This window comes from Microtus pennsylvanicus, chromosome X (genome assembly GCF_037038515.1).
Source record: "Microtus pennsylvanicus isolate mMicPen1 chromosome X, mMicPen1.hap1, whole genome shotgun sequence".
NCBI lineage: Eukaryota > Metazoa > Chordata > Mammalia > Rodentia > Cricetidae > Microtus > Microtus pennsylvanicus.
In genome coordinates, this window is record NC_134601.1 from 43,133,807 (window position 1) to 43,158,268 (window position 24,462).

Below are 24,462 nucleotides of genomic sequence, written 5' to 3' on the forward strand. Positions count from 1 at the left end.
GTGTGTAACAGCTCTGTTGGTCAGCTCAGGGTTAATGGTGTACTGCACCTAGATGAAGACTTAGGCTCCATCTTTCAGTTCCAGCTCGTGTGGGTATAAGTATTGCATTCTCTAGTAAACGGTGCCCTTTTGTGTGGTCAGGGGTGTCTGTACGTGTTCTCTGATGGATGAGAGCAGTTTGTGGGAACTATCCGAAAGTGGCAGTACCGTCGTTCTCATTTGTCACACTGGCATTTCTAGGAACTCAGAGCTGGCTGCTCAACACAGACATATGTCCCTGCAAACAACCTCTCCCCCGCCACACACACACACTCTCCCTGGAAGCTCCATTTCTAACCTCAGAGCAGCTGCCTCCAGGAGGCCTCTTCATGCCCAGAAGAGTAGGATTCCTGTTGTACATGAAAAGCATTTTCCAAATGAACATGGTATATCACCTCGTGTCTTGACAGGTCCATCTTCCATGGATACCAGGGATGGGACTGTGCCTAGGTGCCAGGGCTGGAGTCAGTCAAGACAATGGAGGAGGTGGAGGCAGAGTATAAATCTATAGGTAGATTCATAGATAGAGATAAGCTGACTAGGTTTGTACTCTGTCTCGTTCCTGGACCATAATCTCTCATCTACACTAGTATCTTTTAAATATATATGATGATGGTCTTAGGAGAACATGAGTGTGCAGAAAATATATGTGTCAATATACAAACCTTTTTAGTGTCTGTGAACTCAAATATGAAACCTCTGAATCATGTCACAATTTTGTCTTCTAGTTTGATGGGAAATCATATTGCTTTCAATCATGCATGAGTAAAAATACATCCCAACATAGAATAAAATATGATTTCCTTTAATTCATAACTTCAACATTTATAGTTGATTCTCATTTAAATTTTGGTGGTACATTCAGCATATGCATATGATTTGTCATCATTGTAGGGAAATGTGGTACAGTAGTGGTGTTGGGATATCCTGAAGCCAGGATATACTTAGAGCCACAATAAGAGAGATCTGGAGGGGAAGAGCCACAATAGGACAGTTCTGGAGGGGTGGAGTCACAATAGAACAGTTCTAGAGGGGGTAGAACCTCAATAGGACTGCTCTGGAGTGGGAACATCACAATTGTACAGCTCTAGAGGCTGGTGCTGCAATAGGACAGCTCAGACCTGGAAGAAAGTAGTCCTGACTATCAGGAAGCCAAGTTACCTACAGAGTGAGTTCTAAGACAGCCAAAGATATAAAAAGAAACTCTGTATCAAAAAATCAAAAATTAAAAATAAAAATAAAAGAAATAGGTTTTAAAATAAAGTCACATTAAGACAAAAAATACTCAAAGAATCTCGATACTGTATGTTATCATGTTGTCTTTGAATTGTTTGATGGCTGAGGAACAACTGCTAAAAAAACATTTGATTATAAATGCTCTTGGTTTAATCCAACCTATGTATTTTGAAAATGCCTTGACTCCAAAATTTAAATCAAAATATGTTACTTGGGAGAAGAAGTTTTGCTATTGTTTCCACAGAAAAGGAGAGGGTGTGGATTCATTCTGGGTTAAGAAAAATCAGGTTTGATTAAGTAAGACTCCCTGAGAAATCTCCTATAGGAATGGATGGCCCAGATGTTTGAGTTCTCCATCTAGAACAGCATCAAGACTGCTGGCTGAGCTGATCGAGTCTCATTGAATATTCCAGTCAGGTCTTGACCATACTTATAAAATTTATTTAGATCCCCATAAGATTATCTGCACCCCAATCAGCAGGAAGTAGCCTATAAAACTATGCCCACATTCCCCCCAAATGGATTATGAATGTTTGTCTTTGCTTCAATTGTTGGTTACAAGTTGTTACAGATAATGGTCAGGAAAATAGCTAAACAAAGGCGGTTATATTCAGAGTTTTTGTTTTTTTTTAAAAAGGGGGAAGTGCTATGGAATAATAGTCTTGTGCCCTTTAAAGATTTGTCACCTGTATTGGTTTAAAAAATGCTGATTGGTCGATAGCCAGGCAGGAAGTATAGGCAGGGCTACCAGAGTAGGAGAATTTTGGGAAGAGAAAAGGCTCAGTCTGCAGTTATCAGCCAGACACAAAGGAAGCAAGATAAGAATGCCTCACTGATAAAAGGTACCAAGCCATGTGTCTAACACTGACAAGAATTTTGGGTTAATTTAAGATGTAAGAATTAGTTAATAAGAAGCCTGAGCTGTTGCAAAGAGAGGTTGCCTCTTTGTCCCAGCCACCCGGCCAGCTTAGCACTGAAATAAAAAAACAGAAATGGTATTAATTAAATCACTGCTTGGCCCATTAGCTCTAGTTTTTTTATTGGCTACTTCTTACATCTTGATTTAATCCATTTCTATTAATCTGAATTTTGCCACGTGGCAGTGGCTTACTGGTAAAATTCCTAGCGTCTGTCTCCAGTGGATCCATGGCAGCTCTCTCACTCTGCTTTCTTCCTCCCAGCATTTTGTTTAATTTTCCCTGCCTACCTAAGTTCTGCCCTACCAACGGCCCAAAGCAATTTCTTTATTAACCAATGAAAGCAACACAAAGACAGTAGGACCTCCTACACCACCTGAGCTAATAGGCCAACTAGTTTTAATTAATGTAGACCTCTGTGTCTTTCTTTGCACTGAATGGCTCCTGGACTGGGCAGGACAGAAAATTTTGTGTGTGTGTGTGTGTGTGTGTGTGTGTGTGTATTTCTGTGTATGTATATGGATAGAGAAAGAGAGTTACCATACAGTGATATGACAATTTCCCCACTAGATGTTATAGCATAACAAATATAAAGCCCAGTGCCAATGAAGGGATAACTCTTTTAGAGTTATTGGGCAATAAGGTGCATCAGAATCCCCAAAATTGCAGTCTATTCTGAGTATGATCAGTTGTCCCCCAGAACATGATGGAAAGATTCTATACTGAAGAAACAATATATCGAAGTCACAGAATACAGAAAAGCCAAATTGATACTGACCTGGAATCTTCATCCCTACTGCCTATCTTCTTAGTTCTGGAAGGTGTTATATAAAATGGAGGAGAAAATTAATCATAAGTCATACCCAAATGTGAACCCTTCAAGCAAAAATAATGACTGGCTTGGTAAGACATGGCCACTGATGTATCTTGTGCATAGAAAGAATGTCATGAGATTAACCAGTCACTTTCTGATTAGACTTAAGTCATGCTCCATAAGATGAAATCCAGACACAGCACCATTATTGACCAAGAACCTATGGCCAGAGAGAACTTAGGCCCTAAGAGTGAACATGATATTCTTATGCTGATAAATAGCCACTGTATTAAACAGCCTCCCAATAATGATTCTCTCATACTTATTAAAGAACCTTCTATTTGTAGTAAATGGTGATTAAAAGGTAAACCCCAAACTGGCACAGGCATAAGTATAAGAAATCATGAAATGCTCAGCCCTAAATAGAACTTCTATATCACACTCCCTACTTCCAAGATTTTGATATCATTGTGGAAGAGGAGAAGAAAATGTAGGATACAGCCATGGTGGTGACTATAAGGAAACAGCAGCTTAGGATGGAGCTGAGCAACAATACATATAAACTCAATGTAGTTATGACAACATTCACTAGAACTGTGCAATCACAAACCATATCAAATCCCAGTCTGTAGAAATGATGTTGGCATGAAGTAATAACCCTGATAGCTGTTGGAAAGTAGAAAATCAGTTTCCTTGAAGAGTATAGGCCTTAGTCAGTAAGCCATGTGATCAGGGAATGATACTTCAAAATGAATATAGGCAACACAAATTGGACTTCATAGATTAAAAACACAAAATTGAGTAGGTATGGAGTGTATGAATCTGGGAGATGGGGAATGGGTGGTGGTTATGATTAAAATATGTACAAAATTCTTAAAGAACTATTAAAATTTTTGCAATTAAATATAAAAACAAAGAGAAAGAAAATTATATAAGGCTTTAAATGCCAGGGTCAGAGGCATATTTCACAAAGCCATTTTAAACTTGAGCTTTTTCTGATTCTACCTACCAAAAATCTAATAACTTTGGCTAACAGAGCACCTTGTAATGTGGCATGTTTACTATTTTGATACAATATTAATTTAATCAATAGCTATATGCCTCTTGTGAGATGAAGACTCTTCATTGCCTAGGTGTCTTAAATTTTTTGTGAACCTTGATACTCATCCAAAAATGTGGATAGTGATTATTCCCCCCCAGATCAACAAATCAGCTATAATCTTTAAAATTCAAAAGTTTATGAAAGCAAATGAATGAAGGAACACTTCAGCTTACATTTTATGACCCGCATAGAATGTTTGAACAAATATTGAAATGTCACTTGATTGACAATATTTCAAGACTTTCCCCCTGCCATTTATATGAAGAAATACAAGAAACCTAGGGGAGTTCCTGTGATCAGGCACCTTTAGCTGTTTGTTGTGGGGTACCATTGGACATTTGAACCATCTTTATATAATAGCAATTTACTTGAGCAGACTGAGGTCTAATGATGAGAATTTGTATGAATACTACTGAGAATAATCTATAATAAAAATGAAGTGATGGTTATTTTAAAAAATATGACTGTTACAAAGCCAAATGCTCCAGCAAGATTACTCAGTGAGTAATGGGTTTTTCTACCAAGCTTGATAATGTGAGTTTGATCCTCAGTACTGACATAGTGTGAAAGATCAGTATCAGTTTCGATAAGTTGTTTTTTGACCTCTTCAGGAGCACTGTGGTATGTGTGTGCACACAAAAATACTCATGTGTGTGCACACACAAAATAAAATGAAAAAATATAGCAAAAAGTTTAATGTAAAATGAAAATTATGGTATAAACATGTGATATCTGAAATTTTAATTCAACTTAATTTTACTTTGATATGTGTTTGTCTTACTTGCATTTATGAGAAAAACATACATGCATTGTCCATGGATGTCAGAAGAAATAATGAGATGCAATGCTAGAAATAGAGCTAAAAATAAATAGAGAGGGTTCGCTATGGTTTTTATTGGTATAAATCTTAAGTTGAATGGCTGTCTACCTATAACGTTCCATAGTCAATGCCCTGTACTGACAAAAATAAATGTAAATGAATAAGCACAAATTTATTTGAGGAATTAATTAACTAAATTAATTTATTTTTGCAGAAGTTTAAGAGCACAAGGCCACTATGTACTTGGATCCTGGTGAGGCCTTGTGCTGATTCGGGCTGGAAGAAGAGAGGGGAACAAGAAGAATAGGCAAAGAGGGGTCTTATGTGGGAAAGAAAGGAAAGGAGGTTCAAGGCTTGCTTTATAAAGGTTCAATATCTCACAGCATCTAGAACAGGTCCTTGAAAGTGACTGACAGGTCAATCCAAAGAGGAATCATTAATATAATCAGAGTAGGCATCTGTGCCTGCAATGTAAATGCCTCTCAGTAGGATACCCATCTCAATAGTGCTATACTAAAAAATAAATATCCATGTGAGTTTTGGTGGTGATGAGCTGAATTTAAACCAAGTAGCACCTCAGATCATATCCTTTATAAATACTTCCTCATGACGGCAGGACTTAAGAAAAACCAAATGTTTGGGTTCATTTCATACGTATTTCTTTCATTTATTCCTATTGGATATAGAAGGGAAGTTTGTTTCAGTACTTAAATGAGATATTGGATTTTGAATTTTAGAGAAGATATTGAAATTAACTAAAAATGTGGCGCAGTTGGGTGAAATGAACCTATGATTGCTGTAAAGTGGATATTATTTTTAATATATCTTCTAACTTCTACACTGAGGACCAGGGTATATGTACACAAATACCATCTATTTTCAGGCCCAAAGATAATGAGATATTATATAATTCTAGACTACAGCTGAAGGAGAAAGCATCAGATACATATTTTCATTCCTAACAGCATAAATCTGAATGAAGTAATGAATGTGAGATCTGGAACAACTGTAAATGCAATGGAGGCACCTCAACTACAATTTAATGTTGAAGACAAATATAACTTGGCTGAATATTATAATTGCTGGGTTCATAGAAATAAAGGTGCCATATAGATTTACTGAGGAGGAGGTTAACAATGCTGATATTGTTCCATATGTGCCTTCTTAGAATTTTTCTCACACTAATTCCTTTGATTATTTCTACCATCAATATGGTTATACATATGGGCTTCCAGATGTTTCCAGGGATGAAAACCTAAGTTCATAGCCGTTGGGGACTGTGAACCCTCACATCCTGAATTTCCTGTGACCTGCTGCCTGCTGTAGTAAACAACTTGTTTTCCTATGCTAGCAGCTGCTCTGAGCAAACAACTTGTTTTGCAGCTATCCTGAGCAAGAGAAGGAGTTCCTGATGGCAGGGGAATGGGTTCTGGGGATCTTGCAGTTGAGAGTTAGGGCATGAAAGGAGACCCTATATAAGCTGCCCTGGAACACAATAAAGAGAGAATTCTTGGAGTGTTCTGGCATTACCCATGTCTCTCTCTCTGTGTGATTCAATATCTAGCCCCTTGCCCAACTCACAAATCATACAGTACTGCATGGTATGTAGAGCAGGCATTGCCCTACACAGAGCTCTTTTGGGACTTTATTTTCTTAGAGATGTAGGAGATATTTCCAAGGTTTCATAAACTTCAGTCCACACTCCTTTGAGGAGTAAAACACTGGTATAGGTAGCATAATAATGCTAGGTCCCAGGTCCTCCCCCCTCCGTCCATATCTAGGAAGGTGAACATCCAAACTGGCTAGGCTCCCACAAAGCCAGCGCATTACGTAGGACCAAAACTCCATGTCATTGTCCTTGGCTTCTCATCAGCCCTCATGGTTCGCCATGTTCAGAGAGTCCGGTTTTATCCCATGCTTTTTCAGTCACAGTCCAGCTGGCCTTGGTGAGCTCACAATAGATCAGCCCCACTGTCTCAGTGGGTGGGTGCACCCCTCGTGGTCCCGACTTCTTTGCTCATGTTCTCCCTCCTTCTGCTCCTCATTGGGACCTTGGGAGCTCAGTCCAGTGCTCCAGTGTGGGTCTCTGTCTCTATCTCCATCCATCACCAGATGAAGGTTCTATGGTGATATGCAAGATATTCGTCAGTATTGCTGTAGGATAGGGTCATTTCAGGTTCCCTATCCTCAGCTGCCCAAGGAACTAACTGGGGACATCGCATTAGGCTCCGGGGAGCCACTCTAGGTTCAAGTCTCTTGCCAACCCTAAGGTGGCTCCCTTAACTAAGAATTGTGCTTCCGTGTTCCCCTATCCAACCTTCCTTTATCCCAATCATCCTTTTTCCCCAAGTTCCCCACATCCTCCTCTTCTCCCTTATCTCTCCCCATCTCCCCTTACCCCCATCCCACCCCACCCCCAAGATCCTAATTTTCTCCCTGGCAATTTTGTCTACTTCCCATAGCCAGAGGATAACTATATGTTTTTCCTTTGGTTCACCTTCTTACTTAGCTTCTTGAGGTTCACCAATTGTAGACTCCGTGACGCTTATTTATGGCTAGAAACCAATTATGAGTGAGTACATCCCATGTTCATCTTTTTGGGTCTGGGTTACCTCACTCAGTATAGTGTTTTCTATTTCCATCCATTTGCATGCAAAATTCGAGAAGTCATTGTTTTTTACCGCAGCGTAGTACTCTAATGTGTATATATTCCACATTTTCTTCATCCATTCTTCCATTGAAGGACATCTAAGATGTTTCCAGGTTCTGGCGATTACAAATAATGCTACTATGAACATAGTTGAACAAATGCTCTTGTCATATGATAGGGCATCTCTTGGGTATATTCCCAACAGTGGTAGTGCTGGGTCCAGAGGTAGGTTGATCCCGAATTTCCTGAGAAACCGGCACACTGATTTCCAAAGTGGTTGTACAAGATTGCATTCCCACCAGCAATGGATGAGGGTACCTCTTCCTCCACAGCCTCTCCAGCAAGGCTATCATTGGAGATTTGATTTTAGCCATTCTGACAGGTGTAAGATGATATCTCAAAGTTGTTTTGATTTGCATTTCCCTGATCACTAAGGAGGTTGAGCATGACTTTAAGTGTCTTTTGGCCATTTGAACTTCTTCTGTTGAGAATTCTCTGTTCAGTTCAGTGCCCCATTTTTTAATTGGGATAATTAGCATTTTAAAATCCAGTTTCCTGAGTTCTCTATGTATTTTGCAGATCAGACCTTTGTCTGTTGCTGGGTTGGTAAAGGTCTTCTCCCAGTCAGTAGGTTGCCTTTTTGTCTTAGTGACAGTGTCCTTTGCTTTACAGAAGCTTCTCAGTTTTAGTAGTCCCATTTATTCAATGTTGCCCTTAATGTCTGTGCTGCTGGGGTTACACATAGGAAATGATCTCCTGTGCCCATCTGTTGTAGGGTACTTCCCACTTTCTCTTCTATCAGGTTCAATGTGTTCTAACTGATATTGAGGTCTTTAATCCATTTGGACTTGAGTTTTGTGCATGGTGATAGGTATGGGTCTATTTTCATTCTTCTACAGGTTGACATCCAGTTATGCCAGCACCATTTGTTGAAGATGCTTTCTTTCTTCCATTGTATACTTGTAGCTCCTTTATCGAAAATGAGGTGTTGATGGGTTTGTGGGTTAACATTCGGGTCTTCTATACGATTCCATTGGTCGATGTCTCTGTTTTTATGCCAGTACCACACTGTTTTCATCGCTGTAGCTCTGTAATAGAGTTTGAAGTCAGGGATGGTAATGCCTCCAGAAGATCTTTTATTGTATAGGATTGTTTTGGCTATCCTGGGTTTTTTGTTTTTCCATATAAAGTTGATTTTTGTCTTCTCAAGATCTGTGAAGAATTTTGATGGGACCTTGATGGGGATTGCATTGAATCTATAAATTGCCTTTGGTAGAATTGCCATTTTTACTATGTTGTTCCTCCCAATCCAAGAGAAAGGGAGGTCCTTCCATTTTCTGGTATCCTCCTCAATTTCTTTCTTCAATGCCTTAAAGTTCTTGTCAAATAGATCTTTCACTTCCTTGGTTGGAGTTACCCCAAGATATTTTATGCTGTTTATGGCTATCGTGAAAGGTGAAGCTTCTCTGATTTCCCTCTCTGCTTCCATATCCTTTGTGTATAAGAGGGCGACTGATTTTTTGGAGTTGATCTTGTATCCTGCCACATTACTAAAGCTGTTTATCAGCTGTAAAAGTTCTTTGGTGGAGTTTTGGGGGTCGCTTATGTACACTATCATATCATCTGCAAATAAAGTTTCTCTTCTTCCTTTCCAATTCGAATCCCCTTGACCCACTTATGTTGTCTTATTGCTATTGCTAGAACTTCAAGCACTATATTGAAGAGGTATGGAGAGATTGAACAGCCTTGTCGTATTCCTGAGTTTAGTGGGATGGCTTTGAGTTTCTCTCCATTTAATTTGATGTTAGCTGTGTGATTGCTGTATATAGCTTTTATTATATTTAGGTTTGACCCTTGTATCCCTAATCTCTCCAAGACTTTTATCATAAAGGGATGTTGAATTTTGGCAAATGCTTTTTCAGCATCTAATGAAATGATCATATGGTTTTTTTCTTTCAGTTTATATGATGGATTACATTGATAGATTTTCGTATGTTGAACCAGCCCGGCATCTCTGGGATGAAGCCTACTTGACCATAATGGATAATTTTTGTAATGTGTTCTTGGATTCGATTTGCCAGTATTTTGTTGAGGATTTTTGCGTCCATGTTCATGAGTGAGATTGACCTATAATTCTCTTTCTTGGTTGAGTCTTTGTGCGGTTTTGCTATCAGAGTAACTGTAGCTTCATAAAAGGCATTTGGCAATGCCTCTTCTGTTTCTATATTGTGAAATACATTAAAGAGTATAGGTATTAGGTCTTCTTCAAAGTTCTGGTAGAACTCCGCATTGAAACCATCTGGTCCTGGGCTTCTTTAGGTAGGGAGGTTTTTGATAACCGCTTCCAATTCTTCGCGACTAACAGGTCTATTTAGATTGTTCCCTGGTCCTGGTTTAACTTTGGTATATGGTATTTATCTAAAAAAGTATCCATTTCCTTTACATTTTCCAGTTTTGTGGCATATAGGGTTTTCTAGTAAGATCTAATGATTCTCTGAATTTCCTCTGTGTCTGTGGTTATGTTCCCCTTTTCATTTCTGATCTTATTAATTTGCAAATTCTCTCTCTCTACCGTTTGATTAGTTTGGATAGGGGTTTGTCAATCTTGATTTTCTCCAGGAACCAGCTTTTTGTTTCATTGATTCTTTGGATTGTTTTCTGTGTTTCTATTTTGTTGATTTCAGCCCTCAGTTTGATTATTTCCAGTCTTCTACTCCTCCTAGGTGAGTCTGCTTCTTTTTTTCTGGAGCTTCCAGGTGGGCTGTTAAGTCTCCAATGTGTGCTTTCTCTGTTTTCTTTAAGTGGGCACTTAGTGGTATGAACTTTCCTCTTAGGACGGCTTTCATAGTGTCCCATAAGTTTGAGTATGTTGTTTCTTTATTTTCATTGAATTCCAGGAAGACTTTAATTTCTTTATTTCTTCCTTAATCCAGGTATGGTTCAGTAGTTGACTGTTCAGTTTCCATGAATTTGTAGGCTTTCTGGGGGTAGCATCATTGTTGAATTCTAACTTTAATCCATGGTGATCTGATAAGACACAGGTGGTTACTAATATTTTTTTTGTAACTGTGGATGTTTGCTTTGGTTCCATGAGCTGCAGAGAAGAAGGTATATTCTTTCCTATTTGGGTGGAATGTTCTATAGATGTCTGTTAAGTCCATTTGCTTCATTACCTCCATTGATTCTCTTATTTCTCTGTTAGGTTTCTGTCTGATTGACCTGTCAATTGGTGAGAGAGGAGTGTTGAAGTCTCCTACTATTAGTGTGTGCGGTTTGATGGCTGCCTTGAGTTTTAGCAATGTTTCTTTTATGTACGTGGGTGCTTTTATTTTAGGGGCATACATATTCAGGATTGAGACTTCATCCTGATGAACTGTTCCTGTTATGAGTATAAAATGCCCCTCTCCATCTCTTCTGATTGATTTAAGTTTGAAGTCAACTTTGTTAGAAATTAGTATGGCCACACCTGCTTGTTTCTTAGGTCCATTTGATTGATAAGCCTTTTCCCAGCCCTTTACTCTGAGTAGGTGCCTGTCTTTGTGGTTGAGGTGTGTTTCTTGTAAAGAGCAGAATGTTGGATCCTGTTTTCTTATCCAATCTCTTAGCCTGTGCCTTTTTATAGGTGAGTTGAGCCCATTGACATTAAGTGATATTAATGACCAGTGGTTGTTAACTCCGGTCACTTTTTTCATCGTAGAGTTTGTGTGTTTCCCTTCTTTGAGTTGTGTTGGTGAAGGGTCTCTAGATGTCTGAGTTAGTGTGGTCATTGTTGGACTCCATGGTTAGTGATTTTCCTTCTATTACTTTCTGTAAGGCTGGATTTGTGGCTGCGTATTGTTTAAATTTGTTTTTATCCTGGAAAATTTTATTTTCTCCATTTATAGTGAACGAAAGCTTGGCTGGGAATAGTAGTCTGAGCTTACATCCATGGTCTCTTAGTTTCTTCAGTACATCTATTCAGGACCTTCTGGCTTTCATGGTTTCCATGGAGAAGTCAGGTGTAAGTCTGATAGGTTTACCTTTATAAGTGACTTGGCCTTTTTCCTTTGCAGCTCTTAAAATTCCTTATTCTGTATGCTTTGTGTTTTGATTATTATATGGCGAGGGGATTTTTTTCTTGATCCAGCCTATTCGGTGTTCTGTATGCTTCTTGAACCTTCATAGGTATATCTTTCTTTAGGTTGGGAAAGTTTTCTTCTATAATTTTATTAAATATATTTTCTGGACCATTGAGCTGCACTTCTTCTCCTTCTTCTACTCCTATTATTCTTAGGTTTGGTCTTTTTATTGTGTCCCAGATTTCCTGAATGTTTTGTGATGAGAGTTTGTTGGACTTGCTGTTTTCTTTGATCAGTGTGTTTATTTTCTCTATGGTATCTTCAGAATCTGAGATTCTTTCTTCTCACTCTTGTATTCTGTTGGTTATGCTTGTTTCTGTAGACTTTGTTTGTTTACTTAAATTTTCCATGTCCAGCCGGCCCTCTGTTTGTGTTTTCTTCTTTGCCTCCATTTCAGTTTTCAAGTCTTGAACTGTTTCCATTATCTGTTTGATTGTTTTTCCTTGGTTTTCTAGGGTATCATTCACTGATTTATTCAATTCCTCAAACTTTCTGTTATATTTCTCATCCATTTCTATAAGGGCATGTTTCACATGCTGTTTAAGGGCGTCAATCACTTTCATGAAGTCAATCTTTTCTACTTCTTCTTGATTAAGGTGTTCATGTCCTCAAATTGTGAGGTCGCTGGGTTCTGGTGGCTTCATGTTGCTTTTCAGCTTGTTGGGTGAATTCTTGCATTGGCGTCTCCCCATCTCTTCTTCCAAATGCTCCCTTATGGATCTTCTTTTACTGGATCAGGTCTCCTTGCCTACTGATGTACCTTCCCAGTGATGGCTCTCCCCGGTGATGGCTCTCCTGGTGACGAGATCAGATCTCTGTACCCAATGATGGCTCTCCCCAATGCTGGCTCTCCTGGCACCCAGATCAGGTCTCTGTGCTGGTTGGGTAGCTCGTAAACAAAGCGACTGCGTTGCTTGGTGCCGGCAGGCCATAGAAATAAAGGAACTCCTGCCCGCTTGGGTGCCCTGAGGATTAGGACCCAGTGCCCATTCAGGCTGGGCTGGGTGAGTTATGTGCTGAAAGAGGGCGGTGGGGCCGAAGTGGGGAGGGTTCTGGATGCAAGCTGGGTGGGATAGGAAGAAAGAGGCAGCATGCAGGGAGTAAAGGCCCTGCAGAGAGCCCAAGAAGTATAGGGAGCTGAGGAACCCCTGAGTTCCTTGTCCCGGGCTGGTGCCGGGGGGTCAGAAACTCCCTGATATGTTATTTGGAAAAGAGGTTCTCGTTTTGTTTCCACAGAGGATGGGAATCTATGGATTCCTTCAAAACTAATGTGGATTGATAGAACAAGATCCCCCCAAAACAGTATCCATGAACCCTAAAAATACTTTGTACAACAAACAGCAGGAAGCAGTTTGGAGAAAGCAAAACCAAAATTCTCAAAATGATTGTTTATAAATATTTATTTTCATTTTAAAATGGTTGTTTATAAATATTTAATGTTCACAGTAAATTTCCAAAAAAATAAAGAGGATGCAATATAGGAATAAATTCTTTTTATTGGTATGGACTTTGGTTTATTGATACAAATTTAGGGTCAACTTTGTTACATATATATATATAATCTTGTTTAAGGTATTATGCTTATACAACTTACTTAAAAATGTAATGTATGATTTAAAATTATGGATTAATAGATAGTCATCTATAATAGTCAAACTGTAGTCATATCATTTAGGCTTTCTGGATGTACACAGATATATTTCAGATGGATATGCATTCTTCCAACCTTTCAAAGACCTACAGAATATGGCATTTAAAATATTTTAAGAACTTAGACCTTTCTCAACAATGAAAGTTATCTGCTTCTGGCAGCACCAATTACTTCAGAGAGGTTGATGGGCATTGAAGAAACTCATTATGGAATTTGCCTTCAAGGTAACAGGGCTATCCATTAGTCAAAGAAGCTGCTCTTGCCTGGATTGCTTAATAGAATGCTGTATGAACTTCACATGCAGGACCTACAGAAAAGTGACTACTGAACTTTCCAAAAGATGGGATGGTCCTTTAGAGTTCCTGCTTCATGAAAGAGTCGGCCAGACATTCCACAGGACACAGAAGATGACTGACAAACTGTCAATATAGACAAAATAGTCTTTCACATTTCTTCTATCATGAAAATGTCATCCAGATACTATGGGCCTGTAGACTGAAAATGGATGGACCAAAGTTACAGACAAACTTTTGGTGACTTTCCAGGCAACTAAATGTCTCTCTCCATTCTAGAGTTTTGGAAGTTGCTTATAATGCACTTTCTAATTACTTACTATTGTATCCTTCTAGAATCTTTGATGGGGTTGAAGATAGATAGTTACAGTTTTTCCTAATTATGATAAAAGATAAGTTAGATATGAAACTTCCCAGATACAAATAGATTAAATATTGTAACTGTACTTCTTTCTTCATAATTGTTTTTTATGTGTAATTTTACTATGTTAAATTTAAAGTCTTCCTTTTGATTTAGATAGAAAACAGGTGATGATGTGCGATGTCCTTCTATGTCTGTATTGCTTTTATTGGTTAATGAAAAAAGCTGTTTTGGCCAATGAATTAACAGAGTAAAGTCAGGTAGAAAATCCAAACAGAGATACAAAGAGAGAGTGGATAGAGTTAGGGAGATGCAATGTAGCTGCTGAAGGAGAAAGACACGAAAACCTTACTAGTAGGCCACAGCCTTATGGTAATACATAGATTAATAGAAATGGGTTAATTTAAGATATATAAGAACTAGGTAGGAATGCACCTAAGCTGTTGGCCAAGCAGTGTTGTAATTAACATATTTTTGTGTGATTGTTCATGTCTGGGCAACTGGGAACAAAAGAGCAGTCTCTGCTACAATTTGTTCATTTTTATTTCTTTTTATATTAATTATTTCATGTTGAGATACAAGAAAATAATCCTGTTAGAAATTTTAAAATATATAAATCCAATTTTACCAAACACCATAAAATTGCAGTGGAAAAGTTATCAAAGATGATTTATTGAATGGGATCTTTTCATGATTTGAGATTAGGTAATCAAGAAAAAGATTTATCTCTCCGTAGACTGGAGGACCAGTCTTTTTTTGCTTCTTAGATATTATATTTTTACAGCATTTTATCCATATTTTTGCTACCTCCAAACCCTCGAATAGACCTTTACTTACTCTTATTCAAACACATGGCCTCTTTTTTCATTAATTGTTATTGCACTCATGTATATATGTGTATATTCTTAAATACATGAATATAACCTGATAAGTCTATATATTATTATTTGTGCATATGTTTTCAGGGCTGGCCATTTGCTAAACATGAAGTGAACATGGAAAACAATAAGATCTTCCAATATTCCCATGAGACCTCCATCTTTCAAAAAAAATTACAGGAAACTAAGGAATGTTGCAAGTAGGAGAAATAGTAATTCTAAGTGTAGAGCACACCAATTGGTGATCCAATATCATATGATCAATCCTGGTAGTTTTCAATCCACAAAAATGAAAGCCTATGGGAAATAGGGACCCATGACCTACCCTGTCCAAAGAAGAAAGCTTGGAAGTTCCTTTTGAGAAAGCAAGTGTGAATCTGTGTTGCCAGAATATAAAAGCTGAAATATAATGTCCTTGGATGATAATAATAGCAATAGATATAATTACTTGATGTGATTGTTAAGTTGTAAACAGTGGCTAGCTTCTACTATTTTCCTGTTCATTCATAAATCACACTGAACCTTTTAGAAAGTACCAAACACATTCAGGAGACTATGTTATCCCACATGCTAGATATCTCAAGAAATAATCTCTTCATCACATCCAGAAGTGTGACATACTGGTATCCCAGAAGTCTCTCAATCTAATCAAGTTAACAAGATTGTATCCATCAAAAGATCCTTTATTCCTTAGTTATTGAGGAATCAATGTACTTATCACTTATCTATCCCATATATAATCTAATTGTTCACATTTTATCAGATGGTTTCAACTTGTCCCTTAGACGGCATGTTAGTGTTTTTTTCTCATTCATCTTTCTTTGATTATATTCGAGATCTCATATCTTGTATATATTTCAATAAATTTTACTGTGTTGAAACTTGTAGTGATATCAGCGGCGGGGCTGCATCCCCAGCACCCCAGCCGCCTGGCTAGCTCATACCCCGAAATAATTACACGGACACTGTATTCTTTTAAACACTGTTTGGCCCATTTCTATCTTGCCTCTTCTAGGCTAACTCTCACACCTGGACTAGCCCATTTCTAATATTCTATGTAGCACAGCTAGGTGTGCTTACCGGGAAGATTCTAGCCTACATCCATCCTGGGTTGGAGCTTCATCGCGAGTGTCTGCCCGGGAATGGGGCATGGCGTCTCTCTGAGGCATCTGCCCCCGAGAGAAGAGCTGTCGAGTCTCTGCTCACTTCCTCTTCCTCCCAGCATTCTGTTCTGCTTACTCCACCCACCTATGTTCTAACCTATGAGGGCCAGCCAAGAAGTTTCTTTAGTTTTTTAACCAATGACCTTCCTCCATCAGAAACTACCTTTTGATTTGTTATTCTATTAAACTGTGAACTATAGGTACAGTGCTTATATTGAATTCCTCATTATCCTCTGCTCTAAAAAAGATATTTAACCTATAATTCTGACAAATTTTCATTTCCATGATATAGGCATTTATTCAAATTCCTTAAATAAACCCTTCTCAGTGACATTTGTTTAATATATATGAAGAGAATTAAATACTTCTTTACATGCCTATTAACGTCATTTTATCTTTCTAGAAAACTTACGGAGCAAATATATGGTAAATAAAACCACCAGAGGCTGTGCTTTAAAACTCACCCCACAAATGTGGTTCAAGAATGAAAAAATATTTCATCCCAGATCATACCAATTCTTAAACAAATCAGTGAATTAGGAGAGCTATCTGTGACCTTTATCAAAGCTTCCTCATTTATTAGATCATTACTTTTCTCCTTCTCACTGAGAAAATAGTAGATACTTAAAGTTAAATGTGAATATTAGATATGAGTATTAATATAACTGAAAATTTGCCATAGGTTTATGTTGGAGGAGGACCCGCTTGTCTTTCCCGGCTGTCCAGCTAGCTTAGCCCCAAAATAACCGTAAAGAATTTGTATTCATCAAAACATTTCTTGGCTCATTAGCTCTAACTTCTTATTGGCTAACTCTTACATTAATTTAATCCATTTCTATTAATCTTTGTATAGGCACATGACAATGGCTTACCAGGTAAAATTCCAAGCATGTGGCTCCATGGTGTTTCTCTGACTCTTCTTTCTTCCTCCCAGCAGGCCATTTAGTTTTTCCCACCTACCTAAGTTCTACCCTATCAACAGGCCAAGGCACTTTCTTCATTAACCAAGAAAAGCAACACACAGAGAGAGAAGGACCTCGCACAACAGGATTAGTACACTGGTGTGGGATAATTGTATTCTGTCAATCATCTTTTAAATAAATGCTGATTGGCCACGTAGGAAGTATAGGTGGGTCAACCAGACAGGAAGTAGAGGCAGGGTGATGAGAACAGGAGTATTCTGGGAAGAAGGAAGCTCTTCCTCCCACTCCTGCCCAGACTCTGAAGAAGCAATATGTGAGCCGCCCCACTGAGAAAGGTACCAAGCCATATGGCTAACATGGATAAGAATAATGGGTTAATATAAGCTACAAGAGTTAACAAGAAGCCCGAGCTAATGGGCCAATCAGTTTTATAACTTAAAGAGATCTCTGTGTGATTTTCTTTGGCGTTTCCTGGCTATGGGGAACTAGGCAGGACATAAACCCCAATAAGCCAGCCCTCATGTTACAGAATGGCACCCAACTGGATAACTGCATCCACAGAAAGCCTGAGAAAGCTTGGGAAAGAATAAAGCACGTTTTCTTGGTATTAGCAATTTCCCGTGTCTGCTCTGCTTGCTAGAGGCAAGCAAGTGCTGTCATCTAAGAGAGGTTTCTGACTCAGCTTTAGGTGCAAAACCCTGCAGCTCTTTTAAGAGGTCCGAGCACGAAACACTTAAATGATTGAATGCATGCTTTTCAGTTTTCAGTAACAGGAAAAAAGCTGCACCATTTTAAAATGCTGGCTTTCTGGGCTGCCCTGCCAGGGCCTCTTTCAGGCAGGCAGTCTGACTATGGATGATTTGAGTGTGGTCTGTGAGCAGAATGCTGCACTTGCTTGCTTGCAGGGACTTGAAATGCCATAGAGTTCTGGCAGTGAACAAGGCTCTGGCTGGTACCTCCGCCATGAGGGTGAAATCTTAGAAAGCTAAGAAATCGGCTGGATCCAGATGTCAAAGCCACAGCTTTAACCTCTCCATAAAAACTCATGTGGTCAGAAAAAGAGAGATTCAAAGATGACGAAAACCTCTAAATGGTTCACAGTGTGTTAAAAATATATTCAGGCTAAAGGGTAAAGTCCTTACAAATAAAAAAGAAAGAGAGTAGCAGGATTTGGTGGTACACACCTTTAATCCCAATGCCTGGGAGGCAGGGTCAGACAGATCTCTGTGAGTTCAAGGACAGCCTGGTCTACAGAGTTATTCCAGGATAAAGATATACAGAGAGCCTGCCTCAAAAAGTAAAAGAAATAGAGGCTAAAATAAAGCCACACAAAGATGGAAAATAGACAGAGAATCTTGATACTGTATGTTACTATGTTCTCTTTGAATTGTTTGAATGCTGAAGGAACACAAGCTGCTAAAAGATATTTGCTTATAAATGCTGCTGAATTAATACAAGATAGGTATTTTGAAAATACTTTGACTTCAAAATTGAAGTCAAAAGGTATGTTACTTTGGAGAAGAGATTTTTTGTTTCCACAGGAAATGAGAGGCTGTGGATTCATTCTGAGTTAAGAAAAATCAGGTTCAATCAAGGAAGACCACCTCAGAAATCTCCGGTAGGAACAGTTGGCCCAGATATCTGAGTTCTACATCAGGAAAAGATTCAAGATGCTGCCTGAAATGATCAAGCCTCACAGGATGGACTTGATAACTCTAAATTTTCTTTAGGTCCCCATCAGATTATCAGTGCCCCCAACCAGCGGGAAGTAGCCAGGAATACTATGCCCACAATCCCAAAATATGGACTATGGATATTTTCCTGTGTTTAAAAAAAAAGAGAGGGAAATGGTGTGGGATAATTGTCTGTATTCTGTCAATCATCTTTTAAATAAACGCTGATTGGCCAGATAGGAAGTATAGGTGTGTCAACCAGACAGGAAGTAGAGGTATGGTGATGAGAACAGGAGGATTCTGGAAAGAAGGAAGCTCTTCCCCCCACTCCTGCCCAGACTCTGAAGAAGCAATATGTGAGCCGCCCCGCTGCTAAAGGTACCAAGCCATGTGGCTAACATATATAAGAATAATGGGTTAATATAAGCTACAAGAGTTAACAAGAAGCCCGAGCTAATGGGGCAATCAGTTTTATAACTTAAAGAGATCTCTGTGTGATTTTCTTTGAGGCTTTCCAGCTGTGGGGAACTTGGTAGGACATAAACCCCAACAAGCCAGCCCTCATGTTACAGTACACAGTAAGGACAAATACAAGGTATTGTATTGTGTTGCGGGAGGTCCTTCCACTCCTCCAGCCTATAGATGCTGAGATACCAGCCCATTGGGGCTTGGTCTCTCTCCCTTTAAAAAAGCGGCCACTTCCCTCTCCTCTCTCTCTTCACTTCCTGCTCCGCTGGCAACTAGACTCCCTTCCTGGTTGTGCAGAGGGCTGTTGTCTGGGACGGTGATCTGTAAGTTTTTTCCCCTTTAAATAAATACCCCCTTTTAATCATAATTCCAAACTGGTGTGGTATTGTTTGTGACTTACGTCTTTACCTGGCGCCCAACGTTAGGACCTCTCCTTCCCCTGCTTGACTGCCGGCCGCGAGTTAGGCTTGGCGCAAGCCCTCCCTTCCTCAGCCATGGCCTGTGCCTTCCGACGGCCTTGTGGCTTTTGTCTTCTGCGTGGAGCCAGGAGTTTAATATAAATTATCACGCACTGGCTTTTCTGGCTGCAGTTCTTTATATTTTTCTTTTAGACACCTCAGATTGACTTCAAGTCCCCACGTACCCTATCGTCTGCCTCCCCACGTGGATTTAAACTCCACAGGCCCGTGTAGTCTCTGCCCGCGTGGTTCTCTCTTTTCTGAGTCGTTTTTAAATCTCCCTTGCAAGCACAGCTCTTAAGTGACGCGAACCAGAGCACGCGGTTGCCAAAAGCTGCAACCCCTCAGGGTGACTCCATCACGTGGAAGCATACATGGCTTCCAGGTTACTCTTCTGTACCCCTAGATTCTGGGTTTATGGTTCAGAGTACGGAATTGATTTAATTACATTTACTTTGTTGAGCAACTTGCATTTCCCAGTTTTTAACAAATACTAGGCGGACTCTGAAACAGGACCCTGTTTTCGTCGCGACATGGCAACAGCGCCACCTGCTGGATAATAGGTAATATGGCAGTTTTCGTTTCCAACACGAATTTTACTGTTCTGGTTACCAATACAATGGGTTATATCATGCAAGGTTTATATGACTATGGGGATAACTTAATTTACTGGTTACTAGGTTTCACTATTCTTTTGCATATTTTATCATTTAGGAAGAATATGGCACTCCTAAGAACCATACAATCTTTACTAGAATCTCATGCAGGTCAGGAGATTCAGGATTCAAAAGAGACAATAATAAAAAGACTTGAAATGATTGAAGAAATTATTGGAGCTGGTGAACAGAGTAATAAGGCACAGGGACAGGATACAATGTCTGCTGGAAACTATGTGCCTGTAGGCCGAAGATGGATGCCCCAACGGTACAGAGGAACTTTGGGTGACTGTCCAGGCAGCAAGACGTCTCTGTCATTTCTAGAGTTTGAAAGTTGCGTATTTCTTGTTTACTTAGGTAATGTTGTATCTTTCTGAAGTCTTTGACGGAGTTAAGAATAGTTACAGTTTTCCTTAGTTATGATAAAGATTATTGTAATTTTTACTTGATAACTGTTTTGTTATATGTAATTTTGCTATGTTAAAGTTAAAGCCTTCCTTTTTTTTGTTTAAACAGGAAAAGGGGAAATGATGGGGGAAGGTCATTGGTTAATTATAATAAAGAAACTGCTAGGCCCCCAATAGGTTAAAACATAGGTGGGAGGAGTAAACAGAACAGAATGCTGGGAGGAAGAGGAAGTGAGCTCAGAGGCCATGCTCCCCTCTCCCGGGCAGACGCACGCGATGAAGCAAGCCACCAGGTCGGACATGCTGAATCTTTCCCAGTAAGACCGGTGCTACACAGTTTATTAGAAATGAGTTGATCGGGATATCAGAATTAGCCACTAAGGGCTAGAGCTAATGGGCCAAACAGTGTTTAAAAGAATACAGTGTCTTTGTAATTATTTCAGGGCATAAGCTAGCAGGTGGCTGGGGTGCTGGGGACGCAGCCCCACTGCCCTTATTACAACAGTATTGGCTACATATTTAATATGTGCATACATGTATGTAGCTACATATTTATTCAAACTTTTCATTTTAAGGATATACTCCATTAGACCCTACTGAAAATTTTAGGTTTAGACTTATGTACAACATTTTTTTTAGAGAAAAGTATAATTTATTCTGAGTTAAAGGACAGCAAATTATCCAAGGAATATTGTCTAAGAATTTAGTTTTAAGAAAAAGGAAAGATCTATCATTCTGTCTGATCAAACCAATGACTGCATCAATGATCTAGGATGCTTAGGTTCTTTTGGCTTTGTTTTTCTCATAGCTGGAAATCATATAAGGGCTTTGTGCACAAAAACATGTAGCTATCACAATAATTTATGCTCAGAGACCAGAGTACTTTTTGAGTAGTAATTTTGAACTCTAAATTTCTAGAAAAGAATAATGGCTTCTAAACCTAGTTATGCACAAGTAATAAATACATGAAATAAGGTGTAATTCTTTGTGCCCAAGAAATAAATACATGAAATAATGTGTAATTCCAGTTTTAGTGTCTTATAATAGTTCAACATAGAGACCAGGATAGAAATTTTATAACCATCCTTAATTAGAATCAATATGTGGATTAAAAAGCCAATTTGGCCAATTCCATGGCTCTTTCTAGTGTTGGCAAATACTATTTCAAAACAGCTTACCAAAATTTAATTATCAACAATATTTTCAGTTCTTTAAGAATTTTACTTATGGCAAAGACCATAAAAGACAAATCAAAATGCAAAAATATGGCATGAAATTCAGATATCCTCTGCTATACACCAAGTTCCAGAATTGCCATGAGGCATCAGAACCTTTATACAAAAAAAAGAGAGAGAATAGGGGAATGAAGAAAAGAAGAAAATAAAAATAATCAAGAAGAACTACATATTGGTTGCCACAAGGATAGTTCCCTGCATCGAAGTCACATATATTAATAAAAATAACAGTAAGTACTAAAATGAGCAATAGTAATTTTGACATATATGTTAATTGCCTTCATTTTATAGGTGGACTAAAAAATAATATATTTTCATAATGTATTATTTTACCTCAATTTCTCCCAGATCTGTCCTGCCTTTCTACACAGCCAATTTCATGTTTGAAAAAGTTTGTCTCTATTTCTTTCTAAATAACCACAGACAACATACACATAAGAACAAACCCGTCTTCCAAAGTCCAACAAGGAAAACACAAATAAGAAAAAAAGGTCAAAATAAAGCAAATTTAGACATATTTCTAGGGTTGTATTTAAGTGAAATTAAAATAGATCAATACCTTTTACTGGTTGGATGTTTCACTTACAAATTCACACTTTAAACATTGAAACTTAAATGATATTTGAAAAACATATGATTGAGGTCTTTCACTGCTACTTGAGATTCGTGCTACAAGTCAGTAGCAATCATATGACAACCTCTCCTTTAGATCTTATCCCATTTATCACCATTGCTGTTGATATTCTAGAAGCCATGGTCATTGAATCCTGAAGATTATTGGATTCACGTCTTTATACCGCCTTCAGTTTCAAGAAGCCTCTTCACTCTTGAAGCTTAAACATCTCTTGAAATGGGCTAACAATCAGGGAATCCATATGGGTCTGAAGTAGGTCCTCTGCATATATCTTATGTTTGTATAGCTAGGTGTTCTTGTGTGACTCCTAACAGTGGGATCATGGTTTGTCTCTGGCATCCTTGCCTGCTCTTGGCACCCTTTTCCTCCTACTGGGTCGCTTTGTTCAGTCTTGATACGAGGGTATGCATAATCTTTTTTATCTTGTTATGTCATCTTTGATTGACATTCCTGGGAGGCATATTCACTGCTAAAGGGATGCAGAGGAGCAGTGGATCTGAGGGAGAGGAAAGATAGTGGGGAGGGACTAGGAGGAGTGGAGGGAGAAAAATCTGCAGTCAGGATGTAATACATGAGAAAAGAATAAATAAATATTATAATAAAGGACCAATATTCAAAGAAAATAAATAGACAAGCACAGTGCTATTTTTTAAACCTTTTCAAGCAGTCTATATTAGACTTGTATTTATCTGTTCCAGTGAGACCAAAACTTAAGCCTCAGTACGTTGGGATTTATGGTGAATACAATTAATTTGTATGCCAAGACTTCCAATAATAAACTCAATACAAACAAACTTTCAGTTCTATGAGGGTGAGGTCACTCTCTTGTACACCTATAGGTCCACAAGATATAATCAGTGTGCTTGGCCTAGAGAATGATCACAGTATATACCTTGATTGATAGATGCGTGCATTCTAAGAAAACCTAACTTAAAAATACTACTCATTATAAATTGCATTTCTTTAGTTTGACCTCAGAAATGATAGGCACAATACACAAACTCTGTGTATCAATTTTCAGATTTCTATTTTAAGGCAGGATAATATTGGAGCCCACATTGCACTTAGATGTTGTAAGTTTCCTTTGATTTCGAGACAAAATCATTAATATTGTGTGCATTCGCTTTATGTCCTGACACATGCAGACCAAGCACACCATGAGTTGGCTCTGCCCAAAACCACACACTAAGCTTGTGCTTTTGAAATTTACCCAAACAATTCTAAATGTTGTATTTAGAAAAGCCTTCAGTCTTTGCCTTTTCAAATCTTTACAGAATTAGAGTAAGCTTAAAAAACTTATTAATATCTAGCCTAAATGTTGTTATATGTTCCTGTTTTGTTATTCTCCTAGTATATCTGTTTCTATGAAAGACTTCTTCAGGCTTCTCCTTTCTCACTGTCTTTACATTTTGTTACAGAATCATTTTTCCTTATATATAGGCACACGGTACATATGAATGTATATATGACAATTAGCAACTCTTCCATACAGTTTTCTGTTCTCTACTTTCTGTTAACTAATGAATATTCCCTATTGAACACATTTATCAGAGTTGCACGGATAGGCCACATTTTCTCTTTTACTATTTACACAAGTTTCTTGAAATGCCCTACTCAGAAATATTTCCATTGCTTTCTCTCTGGTTCTCAACCTAACAGTGAGCCAGATGTTAAATTTAATGACTGTACCCTTAGGGCATAAGTCACAAAACAATCCCACACCAGTTTGGGATCATGATTACTAAAAGGATTATTTATTTAAAGGAAAAACTTACAGATCACCATCGTAGACAACAGCCCTCTGCATGACCAGGAAAGAAGTCTAGTAGCTGGAAGGGGAGTCCAAAGCAAGAGAGAGAGCTCAAGGCTACAGGTGCTTTTTAAAGCAAAAAAGACCATGGGAAAGCGGGCTGGTATCTTAAAGGCTATTGACTGAAGTAGCAGAAGGAACTCCCACAATACCCCT